Source organism: Canis lupus, chromosome 8 (assembly GCF_003254725.2).
Source record: "Canis lupus dingo isolate Sandy chromosome 8, ASM325472v2, whole genome shotgun sequence".
Taxonomy (NCBI): Eukaryota; Metazoa; Chordata; class Mammalia; order Carnivora; family Canidae; genus Canis; species Canis lupus.
In genome coordinates, this window is record NC_064250.1 from 61,660,506 (window position 1) to 61,671,927 (window position 11,422).

At 60.3% G+C, this 11,422-nt stretch overlaps 1 protein-coding gene across 8 annotated transcripts in view; it reads right to left on the reverse strand.

The window, feature by feature from the left end:
- The window catches only part of TTC7B (tetratricopeptide repeat domain 7B), a 250,993-nt gene that overhangs the window by 5,919 nt on the left and 233,652 nt on the right, over positions 1 to 11,422 (reverse strand). The gene's annotated exons all lie outside the window — the stretch shown is intronic.

Below are 11,422 nucleotides of genomic sequence, written 5' to 3' on the forward strand. Positions count from 1 at the left end.
GCTCTAGCCCATGTGCTCAAAGCCCTGCTGATAGCCATTCCCCCAAGAGCCCAGGCCACACTGCCCCCCACCCTTAGGCAGTCCTACCCAGAGGCATGGGTCCCGCTCCCAGCCCTCAGGCTGGCAGGAGACCGAGATTTCCAGGGCTGACCTATTTCACGAGCAGAATAACTCACCTTCTCCCCCATATCAAAATCCCAAACTCCACTGGGTGATCGCCCAGATCCCTGCCATGCGCTGGGGATACAGAGCAAGGCTCTCAGAGCTTGGGGCCCAGTGAAAATCCTAATGAGACGGAGCAGCTGTCACGTGCCGGGTGCTGGGTGCGTCTAAGACCCCCAAGACACACATGCAGGCAGCAAGTGACAGGGCTGAGATGTGAACTCGACAGCTCGTGCCTGCTCTTGACACCAGACCCTTTCCTTCTCCCGGGAGCGGCTGTGCCAACGGGCTTTCACCACCTGCCTCAACCCCGGCGTTCCTCAGCCATTGCAGGTGAGGAGGAGCCGGGCTGGCCTTCCCGAAGATGGGAATCACTGAGAGCTAACTTATTTGTCCCTTTCTTTGGGCACAAGCGAAGACAGCCTCCCAGGCCCGTGATTACTGTAAACAGGTGTTCTGTACAAATAAGATCTTGGTGCTGCACCAAATTGGAAGTAAATGAGGGAATTAAACCTGTTATTTTTTCAAACGAGGCAAAATGGACTTGGCTGATTTGAAGACAAGTAGCCTCTTCCTCGCTCACGTCTTGTGTGTGTTGATAACTGATGCCCGAGGACTGAAGACCTCGCCACGTGTCGGGGACACCTGAGCAGGAGAGGAGCCTGTTCGGCCTTCCTGCTCCAGCCCTGGCTCTGGAGAGCACCCGAAGCCCTGGAGCAGATGACGCAGAGTGAGGCTGCAGGACAACAGCCCCTTTGGGAGATTTCAGATACCCCCATGGTGCTCTGCGCACGCGCCGGGTCAGCCCTTGGCCGGGCTCAGGGGCATGTCGTGGACCACTGCCTGTCCCTGCAGAGGCACGGGCACAGAGACATAATGTCCTTGCAAGGAAGCATGCCCCCAGCGCCGAGCCCCCGCTAAACAGCAGCTCTGCAGCTCAGCTCTAGCCGGGGGTCAAGCAGTGGTTTCTCTGTGGCTGTGGCTTTCTCCAAGGCAGGATGCTCTGGAAATCAAACGTGCGGCTCCCTCATGCTTGCCCTGCCTCACTGGGCTCGGGCTGTGGGCTCCGCCTGTGGGCATTGCTCTCGGCTTCTGGAGCAGGGGTCAGCAGGTGCCCTTGCCACGTCAGAGCCGGCCGGGGTTTTGCAGAGGCTGCTGGACCTACCAAGGCCAGGGACGGGGAGGTCGTGCAGTGTCGGGGGTGGCACCGGAGTATTTAAGAGTCCTGTGTCCCGTCCTGGGTCAGAAGTTCCACATCGCACCACTGCGGGGGGTGGGGGGAGGTGGGGCAGCATCATCAGGAGGTTCTACCAAAAATACAGATAAACCCCAGAGGACAAATGTATGGATCACCAGGCTCCACTGAGTTTTAGTGGGCAAAGTATCATAACCAATGCACTGCGTGTGCTACCGACAGCGAGGCGCTTCCCTAACTGTCCCATGGGAGCTCTGTCTCCATCCCGGCCGCCCGCTAGGCCTTGCCCCCAACGCCTGGAGGGCAGGGACCCGGCAGGCCGCGGTCACCTCTGTGCTGTGAGGCGTGGCGCCGAGCAGGAGGGCTGTACTCAGTGAGGAACGGGAACGGGTAAATGAGGAGACCCTGAGTATCTACGAATAAGAACCATGTTTAAAGCCCCCGCTGACCCAGTCCAGGCCTGTCTGGCCCAGAGCCGGTGCTTGTGCCCAGCACCCGTGAGCCCGGGGCCTGAGGCCAAGGGCTGTCCCTGGGAGGAGCAGACGGGAGCTCATGCCCACATCTGCAGCTCCCTGGGCCGTTCAAGCCAAACCAGCACCTCCAAGGCTTTGGATAAAGATGCATCAGCCTCCCCCTGGCGGGACTTCTGTTGTCAGGACCCTGGGATCGTGATGGCAGCTAGAGGAAAGCCTGCTACCCCAGCCGGACACCCCCTGGGACAACGACGGAGCTGCCGAGCTGGCTGCAGCCTGAGCTGTGGCCGCGCTGGTCAGAGGTGGCTGGTGATGGGATCGGCACAGGGGCGAGGGGTAATGAGGAGCTCTGCAGACTGCGGCTATGGTCACCGGGCCGCCCAGTGCAAGGACCGGCCTGGCGCTCCCTCAGAGAGTGGGGAGTGTAGGTTAAGAGCTACGTCCGTGACTTGGGCCACTTCTGGGTTCCAGATGCTTTGTCTGTACAACGGGGATAAATACCAACTCACAGGAGTACGTGAGGCCCAAGTGAGACCAAGTTTGTGAAGTGCTCAGTACACCTCTGGCGAACGGTCACCATCATCGGTGTGATCAGGGGAGGGGAGATGCCCTCAGTTACGAACTCAGATGCCCACAGTTACGAAGCTCTTCGCTGCCAACTCCACCCCCCCCCCCCCACCGTCCCTCCGGATAGTGCTCAGGAAGCTCGAGTACCATCTGATCTGATTCATCCATGCACGTCCAGCCCCCAGGGTGGGACTGGCACGAGAAGGTTCTCGGGGAATATTTGGTGAATGGATGGAAGGACAGACAAGTGGATGGTGAAGGACCCTGTGTGATGGCGAGGAAAACAGAGGTGGCCGTGGCTTCTTGCCAGTGCTTTCAGCTAACATGCGCCAAAGTCTAGGCCTCAGGTCCCCCTTGTCCACTCTCCCGTCAGAGCCCACTCACTCACTCTGCCTTCCAGGGACATCGGTGATGCAGCTGTTCGGGGGGTGGCGGCCGCCCGACGGGAACAGGTGCTCTGTCCCCAGTGCATTGCCATGGCCTCCCCTCGGGTATCTGGCCACATACAGACCGGACGCCTCTGAAGAACCCAGCAGCCACCAACAGATTCACAGACAAGGAAACAGAGGGCCAGAGAGGAGACGGGCCTTGCCCGCGGCCGTGACCCTGCTGGATGCAGAGTGGGGCTAGGTCCCCAAAGGTGCAGGGGCGGGGCGGAGGGGCCTGGGGTGCTGCCTGGCGCGCACCCCACACCTGAACTCTGCCCTCAACCCCGCCTGCTCTGTGCTGGCCTGCCGGGGGCCAGTGCCTGGCACAGTGAGCGCCTCCTGGAAGCCCACGGGGGCCCCAAGTGGGCGGGGTCCCCGGGTGAGCTCCTGCCCCTTCCCAGCAGCTGTGCACTGGCAGGGCTGGAGTCTGCATCAGCAGCAGCAGAGGCACCACGGAGGAAACCAGCATGCAGGGCCCCCCGGTTCTCGTCTGTTCCTTCCTGAGGATGCAATCCATCAGGCAGAGGCAGGGTGTTGTGGCCGGGCTCACAAAACTACGTTCCTGTTAGGTGAGAACACGAATGGGCCGCCGGGCAGGCCCACCCTGAGAGGGCCACAGCAGGCAGCGGCTTTGCAGAGACCTTCTGGGGCAGTGGCAGGGAGGGCGCTGACAGGCTGCCCTGCCTCCCTTCCTGGGGAGCGGCCCCTGCTTCCTTGGCCAGGATCAAAGGGGCTGGCAGTTTTGAGCACCCGCATTTGCGGGCGCCGCTGAGGGGGTAGCCTGCGTCCCGCCCTGCTTCCCAAGATGCCTTGAAAAGGAACTGAAGACGCACTTGGAGGGGCGGGGGCGGGCTCAGCTTTTCCACCTGGATTCCAGCGGCTCCGGGTGAGGTCCGCTCCACACCCGGCTCTGTTTTATGTTTCATTTCTGTGTCCTGAGAGCTTGGCAACGCGCGCTGGCTTGCCAGGGGGCCGAGGGCGTGTGCTGGCCAACTGCGCGGGCCTTGCCAGGGCCTGCCCAACGGGCCAGGGGCTCCGAGGGGCCAGGGACCCCAGGTTCCCCGGCCGAGCCGAGGGCATCACCGCCCTACAGCCCTTCCCCGCGTCGGGCCCAGACGTCCAGAGTCGGGCGGGGTTCACACGCTGTAACTCAGCCCCCTTTGCTAGGCCAGCGAGAGCGAGTTGGGGGTGCCCTGGAGGAGGGCCTGCGGAGGGTCAGCCGCTCTTCTGCCACACAGGCTGGTATGGGCTGGCCTTTCTCGTTTTGGCCATTTTACTGAGTTCTGGCCCAGTTTCTGCAAAGGCGAAGGCCGGCCCTTCCTGGCAAGCTCGGGCCCGTCTTACCACAGACAGCAGGCTCGTGAGCACCTCCAGGTCCCAGCCACCCCACCGGGCCTTCACGCAGGGACAGAACATTCCCAGCCCAGGGCCACTGCCATCCGGCACCCGGGACGGGGGCTGCAGAGCAGAGAGGGGGACAAGGGGAGGAGGGAGATGAGGGCTGAGCGGCCCTGGGGAGGGGCCCTTGGGGACAGGCTGTGCAGAGGAGCTGAGCCGAAGCCAGGCCTCCAGGTGAGCAGGCCTCACACCACCGACGACAAGATGGGGCCAGAGATGGATGCTCTGCGGCCACAGCGGGGCAGGCCTGGGGAAGGCCTGGGCAGGACCCTGCCCCCCTCCCGGGGGGGCTCTGCCCTCAGGGTGAACTGGATGCCGAGTGTTCCAGGAGGGGGAGGCAAAGACCCCAGCCCCTGCCCGCCCTTCCCAGAGGCTGCGGGCACCTTTGCTCCTCAGGGGAGCTGCGGCCATGGGAGGCTGTGCTCTCATGGGGGGCCTCTTTTCCAGGTCAAATGTTTTATTTGAAGAAACGTGCCTTCTGGAGCCCAGGCCTTTCTAACATTGACCTCAACTCATAAGGAAACAAAACCCAATTTTTCCCAAACCAGCAGCCAACCATCCATGGAAGCAGAAGGCCTTGGGATGGTGGTGGTGGTGGGGGTCCAGGCCTCTGCTTCATGACGCAGGAGCCCCTGTTGCAGGCCCTGCCAGGCAGCCTCCCACTGTGCTCACACCCTCCAGGGACGGGGAGCTCACCACTGCCCTGGGCTGCCCACACCACACACTGAGCCGTCTGAACCGTGTGGAGACCTCACTAGGCGTTGTGTCTAATTCCCACTCTTTGATGGTCCTTGAGTCCTCTGGAGTCACGTGGCAAAAGTCCCCTCCCCTTTCCACCTGATAGTCCTTAGAATTGGAAGAAAGCTTCCAGAAGCGCTCTCTCTCTGCCTGTCTCTCTTTCTCATGCAGTCCAGGGTGTTACAGGAACAGGAACCCCAGGCCTCCCTACCCCCACATCACTGAGCAGAGCACCCAAAGGGGACCACACTGTGGGTTCAGAAGAAGGAGCCCTTAAGCTCCAAGACAATGTGAGTGTGGCTTTTACTTTTCATGACTCGTCTGCCCGGCAGGATCTTTCAAAGTTTCTTCCTTCCAGAATGGTTTGGAATATTTTGGAGGAGCTGAAGCTGCAACAACAGAGTGACAGGCTGGCTTTCAGGCAGGAAACGGGCCAGCAGTGAGGATGGGGCCAGTCTGGCCAGAAGCCACAGGGCCTGCCTGGCCTCGCGTGGATTTCACGCAGGAATCCCAGTTTGGCCCCATATTTCCTCTGGCCTAATTTCTTTGAAACTGGGTACTTCAGCCTCGGTGCCAAAATATCTGCATGCTGTGGTGGCTTTTAGAGAACAGTCACTGGGGATCATCAGAGCACTTGGGAGGGCCTACCGTCAGCCAGCCCGCCAGCAGCTTCCAAGCACCGAGGACTCACAGCCTGGTCCTGGTGTAGAGTGATGCCCAGAGCATGGTCAGGATGGCAGAGCAGAGCCAAGGCGTCCCCAAGGGCCAGTCTCCTGGGTCATGGGTGGGTAACAGGAGGCCCGAATGGGCAAGCCCTCCACCTAGATCGCAAATGTCACTGCGCACCTGTGCACCATGTGCTGAGGGCTGGGAGCTCAGGGGCACAGACTGCCCCTCCCTGGGCTGGCGGGGTTGCTGTGCTGTGGGTCCCCCCGCAGATGGAGAGCCCCTTGAGCCAGGCTGGGCCCGCTGTGCATGCCGAAGGCCCAGCGTCCAGAACAGTAAGGCCTGCTGGAAGGAGAAGGGAGGACATTCCAGAAGACGGAACACAACCCTCCCACCTTTTCTTTTTTAACAAATGAGAAAATGGAAGCTCAGCGTCCAGGAGGTGACTGGCTCACAACCACACAGCTACTTCTACCTCTAAAGCTTCGTGCGGACAGGTGTGGGGGCAGCTGCAGCTGGGAGGGGCCTTACCGATGGCAGAGAGATGTAGAAGGGGTCCTGGGTGGGCAAGCACCTGGCTCAGGTACCCAGCCACGCAGAGGCCACACTGGGTCTAAGAACCCGGTTCCCAAGGACCAGCTTACGCTCCTCCAGGTCAGGGGATCAGGGTCTCCGGGGGTGATGGGGGCACTTAGGGGGCCGGCACATCCAGTGGGGCCAGGCCATGGGCTCTCCAGCCCCAGGGAGCACCACGGGGCCCAAGAGGGGCTGATGGGGAATAATGCCCACCTTCCCCAGCACCGTGCGCCTGTAGCCCAGCCCCTTCCCATTCGGCCGTGGTGCTCCTCTCACAACCACCCCCACCTGTACTGTCTGCTGGCGGCTGAGATCATTTAGACACTGGTCACACTCCACATCAGAGACGGAGGGTACCCTGCATCCCCAGCAGTTCCGATGCCCTAACTAGGGCCAGGCCATCTGGCACTCTGACTCCCCATCTTTGCCTGCTCTTCCTGATAAGGAGTGGGGAGGAGACTGAGGGAAAAAAAAATGTCTGAGTCCTTCTCTGACTTCAGCGTTGTAAAGGCTAAAAAGGCATCAGCTTCCACCCTCCCTCTGAGCTGTCCCCAAGGTCCAAGCATAGCACCCCCCAGCCCTGGGAGGTGAATGGCTTTGATCTGTGTGCTAACGCCTGGGGGTGGAACCTGCCCTGGAGGCCAGGCCGAGAGCACCCACTGGGAAATACTGGCCTCTGGGGCGAGCTCGCTTCCCACTCCCCCACCGCCCCCCCCCGCAGCCCGGGGCCAGGCACTCACAAACTCCACAAACTCGCATGTACAAACACCGGCACCAGTGACTCTACAGCTGTGCAAGGTACACTGACCCACTGGAGAAATGTCAGACGGGGCAAGTCCCGTGCACTATCCAGGGACATAGATGAGAAGGTCTGTCTCGGTGCAACTCAGGCTGAAGGTGTGGGGGGGGCGGGCAGGGTGAGGAACCCCTGGGGTCCTTCCCCCAGAAAGACACAGGGATGCCGGGCATCCTCCTTACTCTGACGCCTGTAGCAATTCTTGGTAAAATTCTAGATGATTCTCCACCATCCCTTCCCCCAATTTGCTGTTTGAATTGCACGCCCCCCCGCCCCCCTTGGTGCAGCACATGTTAGCTCAGAGGCCCCGCGTGGACGTGCATATCGGCTACCACTTCTAGGGGAGAGCACAGCCACAGCGTGGCCCTGGTGCCATGGGACCTGCCCCGTCCCAGCCAGCATTTTCTGTGGGTGCTGACGCGCCTCCCTCGCTCGCACTTTTCCATTGGTAATGGGCAAGAGACTCCTGTTGACTAATTTCAACAGCTCCCTGGTTGACTTATTTATGTATTTTTATCTACCTTCCCCAACAACAAGTCGGGCAGAGACAACGGTGCAGGCAGCCTGGAAGTCAGCGCTTCCCCGCGGCCCCATGGCCCGACTCATCTGCGCAGTGGAAAGTTCGGTGCTAATCACTCCCTGGAGGCAGAGGCCCAGCCTCCCACCCTCTGGGGAGGCTGCCCAGCCAGTGAGGTAGGTGTGGGCCTCTGGGATGCTCTGAGTCAACTTCAGGCCCAGCTTTCCCCTGGGGGCTGGGGACCCCGGCTTCCAGGGGAGAGACTGGTGGTGGTGCAGGCACATGCTTCGCTCCCCAGGAGATGATGGACACGGAGGGAGAGACACGGCCCAGAGCTGTGGTGGGGGACGTGTCTGCCAGGCCCCAGCTGGAGGTTCTCTGTCCTCCCGGGAATATCCATACAAGTGAGCTGAGGCGAGAGCTTGCTGGGACCCCCTGGGCCCGGCGGTGAGAGAGGCCTGGAAGTGCCCGCCCCATTCCTGAGGTCCAGGCTGGGCTTCCTTCCCTGTGACCCTCATCGGGCCTCTGATGGGGCAGGGGGAGGGTGTCACACCTTCCCAGGGGTGTCCCTGCACTTGCTTCTCACCATTTACCACCAAACACAGCACAGGCCTGTCCCGGCTCTTCCCACCAAGAAGTCCTGGCCTTCCCTGGGGCAGGAGCACAGGGCTGGGGGGCATCCTGCCCGTGAAGGGCATGTCACCCCAGCCTGCTCTGGGGCCCACCACCAGGCACCCACCTTCGGCAGAAGCTTCTCTCTCCCTCACTTTTCCAACCTAGAACAAAGTAATGGAGCAAATGCTCAAGATGACAATTCTAGGGTTTGGAAAAATCTTGCACCCAACAAATAATTTTTGGGATCACCTGTTGTACCTGTGGTTTCAGGCCTTAAGTGTTGAGTAGAGAAACAAGCACAAAACACTATAGGGCAGAGTCTCTTTCTGCAGACTGGATGGGGGAGACTGCTCCCAGCACGCCAGGAAGGGATGGGCAGGGGCCTTCCTGGAGGAGGAGAGGCCTACGTAGACCTGCAAGGGTGGTCCTGGGGACCTGGCTTCGGGCTGCGCTGCATTGGTCTTGGCCGAGCTGAGCGCCGGGCGGGGGGCCGAAGGCAGCTAGGCCATGCAGTGCAGCGTCTCTCTGACACCTGAGAGGCAGCCAGTGGCTGGAGGCCCGGGGCCCGGCGTGGAAGAGCATCAGGGGATGGGCACCCTGGCAGTACTGGGAGATGAAACCCCATAAGCCCACAGTGCAGAGGACTGTGTGCCAACTCAGGAGCCGGGGCAGGGTTGTGGAGACTCACCTCTGTATCCCCAGAGGCCTGTGTGGCCCCAGTGGACGCTTACTGGCAATGGCATTGGGGGTGTCCTCTCCCTGCTGTGGGCTGGTCACCCCCTCCTGTCAGGCCTAGGTCCACCAGAAGGGCGTGGCAACCTTGCCCAGCTGCCAGGCCAACTTGCACCCCTGGGCTCAATGGTTGGTGTCCCCAGCGACTGGCTCAGGAGCAGAGGGTGCTGTCTGTCTGGGTGGAAGGGTGACAGGTGTGCTCCTCAGCCCAGATGGCCAGCAAGGCTTCCAGACCCCAGCCCGGAGGCCACCTGGGGATGCAGGCTCACCTGGGCTCCACAAGCCCCTGCCAGGAGGATCCAAAGCCAGGGTGCTCCCCAGGTCTGAGTGTTCCCTGATGGGGGCTCCTGGCCCTGGGCTTCCTGTTACCCCTGACCCCCGGCACAGTCACACCGCTGTTTTCTGGACAATGCACTGAGACACGGACACGGGTGATTCACTACCCGCCGCCGGGGACTCGGTCATTTTGGCAGGCGCCTCCCCATCCTTGCCAGGGTCTGGCACGGACTATTTTTTCCATGTTTAAACAGAAACAAACAAAAGTGATAAGATACTTCTGATGGAGAGAGCTGGAAGTGACAGGGCTCGGAAAAAAAAATTTTTTTTCCACAAATGACAAGAGAACTTAGAGCATAGACTCCAGGCAGGGAGCTCAGCGGCCTGTGCCCTGCCCCTCCCTGCACCCCTGCCCCCCAGCATTCCTGCTGCACCAGGGCTGAAGAAAGCTACCATCTAGTGAGGAAAGAAAACAGGCAATTTGCTCAGAAGTGGGGAGTTCTACTCCTGGGTTTTTGCCAAGACTTGCTCCCCGGGGCTCCTAGACCCGGTCCTAGGACTTGGGAACAGTGACCGTGCAGCCCGGCTGGGGCCTTGTGGGGAACAGCTGCCATCAGGGAACTGCACGGCCGCTGCGGAAATGGGACAGAGACTCAGCCCAGTGCTTTCTTTTCCGACACAACTGAGCTCTTAACCATGAGCCGCTTCAGTATGGAACAAATCAGCATCCAGGTTAGCGTCATTTCCTTAAAAGTCCCCCATCGGTCCTAAGGGGACAAGCGCGTTGCTGCGCCCACTCCCCCAGACAGAGGCCCTGGGCCTGAGCGAACTTGCACCAGCCACCTGCTGTGGGAGGAGCATTGGGCCTTCTCCCCAGCCCAGGGCCCAGGCACAGGGCTCCAAAACAGGTGCGAGAAGGGTGGAGACGACCTGAGGTCCATCCACTGTGGCCTCCGGGGGGACCTCTTCGCTTCACACACGGCTCCCACAGCCACACTGTTTCTAGGCCAAGGAAGGCCTAGAAGGCGAGCAGCTGTCGGTAGCTCGTACATGCTAGGCAGGTGCTCAGAGCTGCGCTCGACCTTGACGGCAGCTCTGTGAGGGTGGAATGTTCACTTCTGTAGGATAACAAGGTCCAAAGTCATACGAATGGCCAATCTGGTAAGGCTGGGGCTCAAATGTAAGTCTTGTGGCTCTGAGCCACCCCCGCCTTCTTGCCACCTGCCCCGGGCAATCTTGAGTCTCACTCTTGCACCCTGAGTCCCCCTCAGCCGTCCTGTCTCCATCTGGGGTGGCAAGGTGAGCTCCGCTGTGTCTGTGCCACGAGCACCCTCTATGCCGGGAATCCTGAGTCGGGGACACTGGTGTTCTTCTGGGCGCATGTGCACTGAGCCCCCTTTGCCTCCTTCCCCCCATCAAACCGGCTAGATCTGTGAGTCCGGTGCTGCTCTGCTAAACTGGCTCCCCGAAGGAAAAGAAAAAGCCGTGATTTGTAGCGCTTGCCAGTTTCCGTGGTATAAATACTCCCACCGTGGCTGGCGTCCTGCGGGCAGAGCTGGGAAAAGGTGAGCAGCGCAGCCGCATCACCTGCCCGGAGTTGCTGCCAGAGGGCCTGGTGCGGCAGCACAGCGACCATGGAGCAGGCAGGAGGTGACACCCGTGCCCTGAAACCCGCCTGTCCTGTCGGCCAAAGCACACAGCTACCTTGATGGTTGGAGGGTGGGTGGGTGGGGGCAGCAGCAAAAACATGCTCTATTCTTCAGGGTTAAGGATGCAGACAGGGAGATCTGTGATCGAGCAACTGGACTGGGGGAGGGCTGAAAGCGTCACGGAATCGCCCTCGGAACTCTGGGAAAATGGGGCTGGGGGCCCTGTTTTCTTCCATTTGGTCTCCAAAAAAAAAAAAAAAAAATCATTCAGCAACACGGAGCTCCGAGCCTAAGATTTCTCTAAAGCCAATTTTCTTGTCGACTGGGCTGTGTCCCATGTCGCACTTGCTGGTGGGTGTGTGGGCGTCCGTGCCGTGTGGTGGGGGGGGCTGGGGGGACTGCTGTCGGCAAGAAGGATGGGACTGTAGGTCGGCTTTCTTTGATCATCCCAAAGGCAGAAGCAGGTGTGTCACCTCCGTGGAAGATGCCAGGCAGCAGGTAAAGAATTTAACAGCTTGTGGGAGTTCTAATTAGATTGCCAATTATAACTCGATTGACCTGCCTGGCTTTGAAAGGCCTGGAAAAATGCATGTTGTCCTTAGGAAGAAGAAGGTTTTTGCTTCTGGTTCGTTCT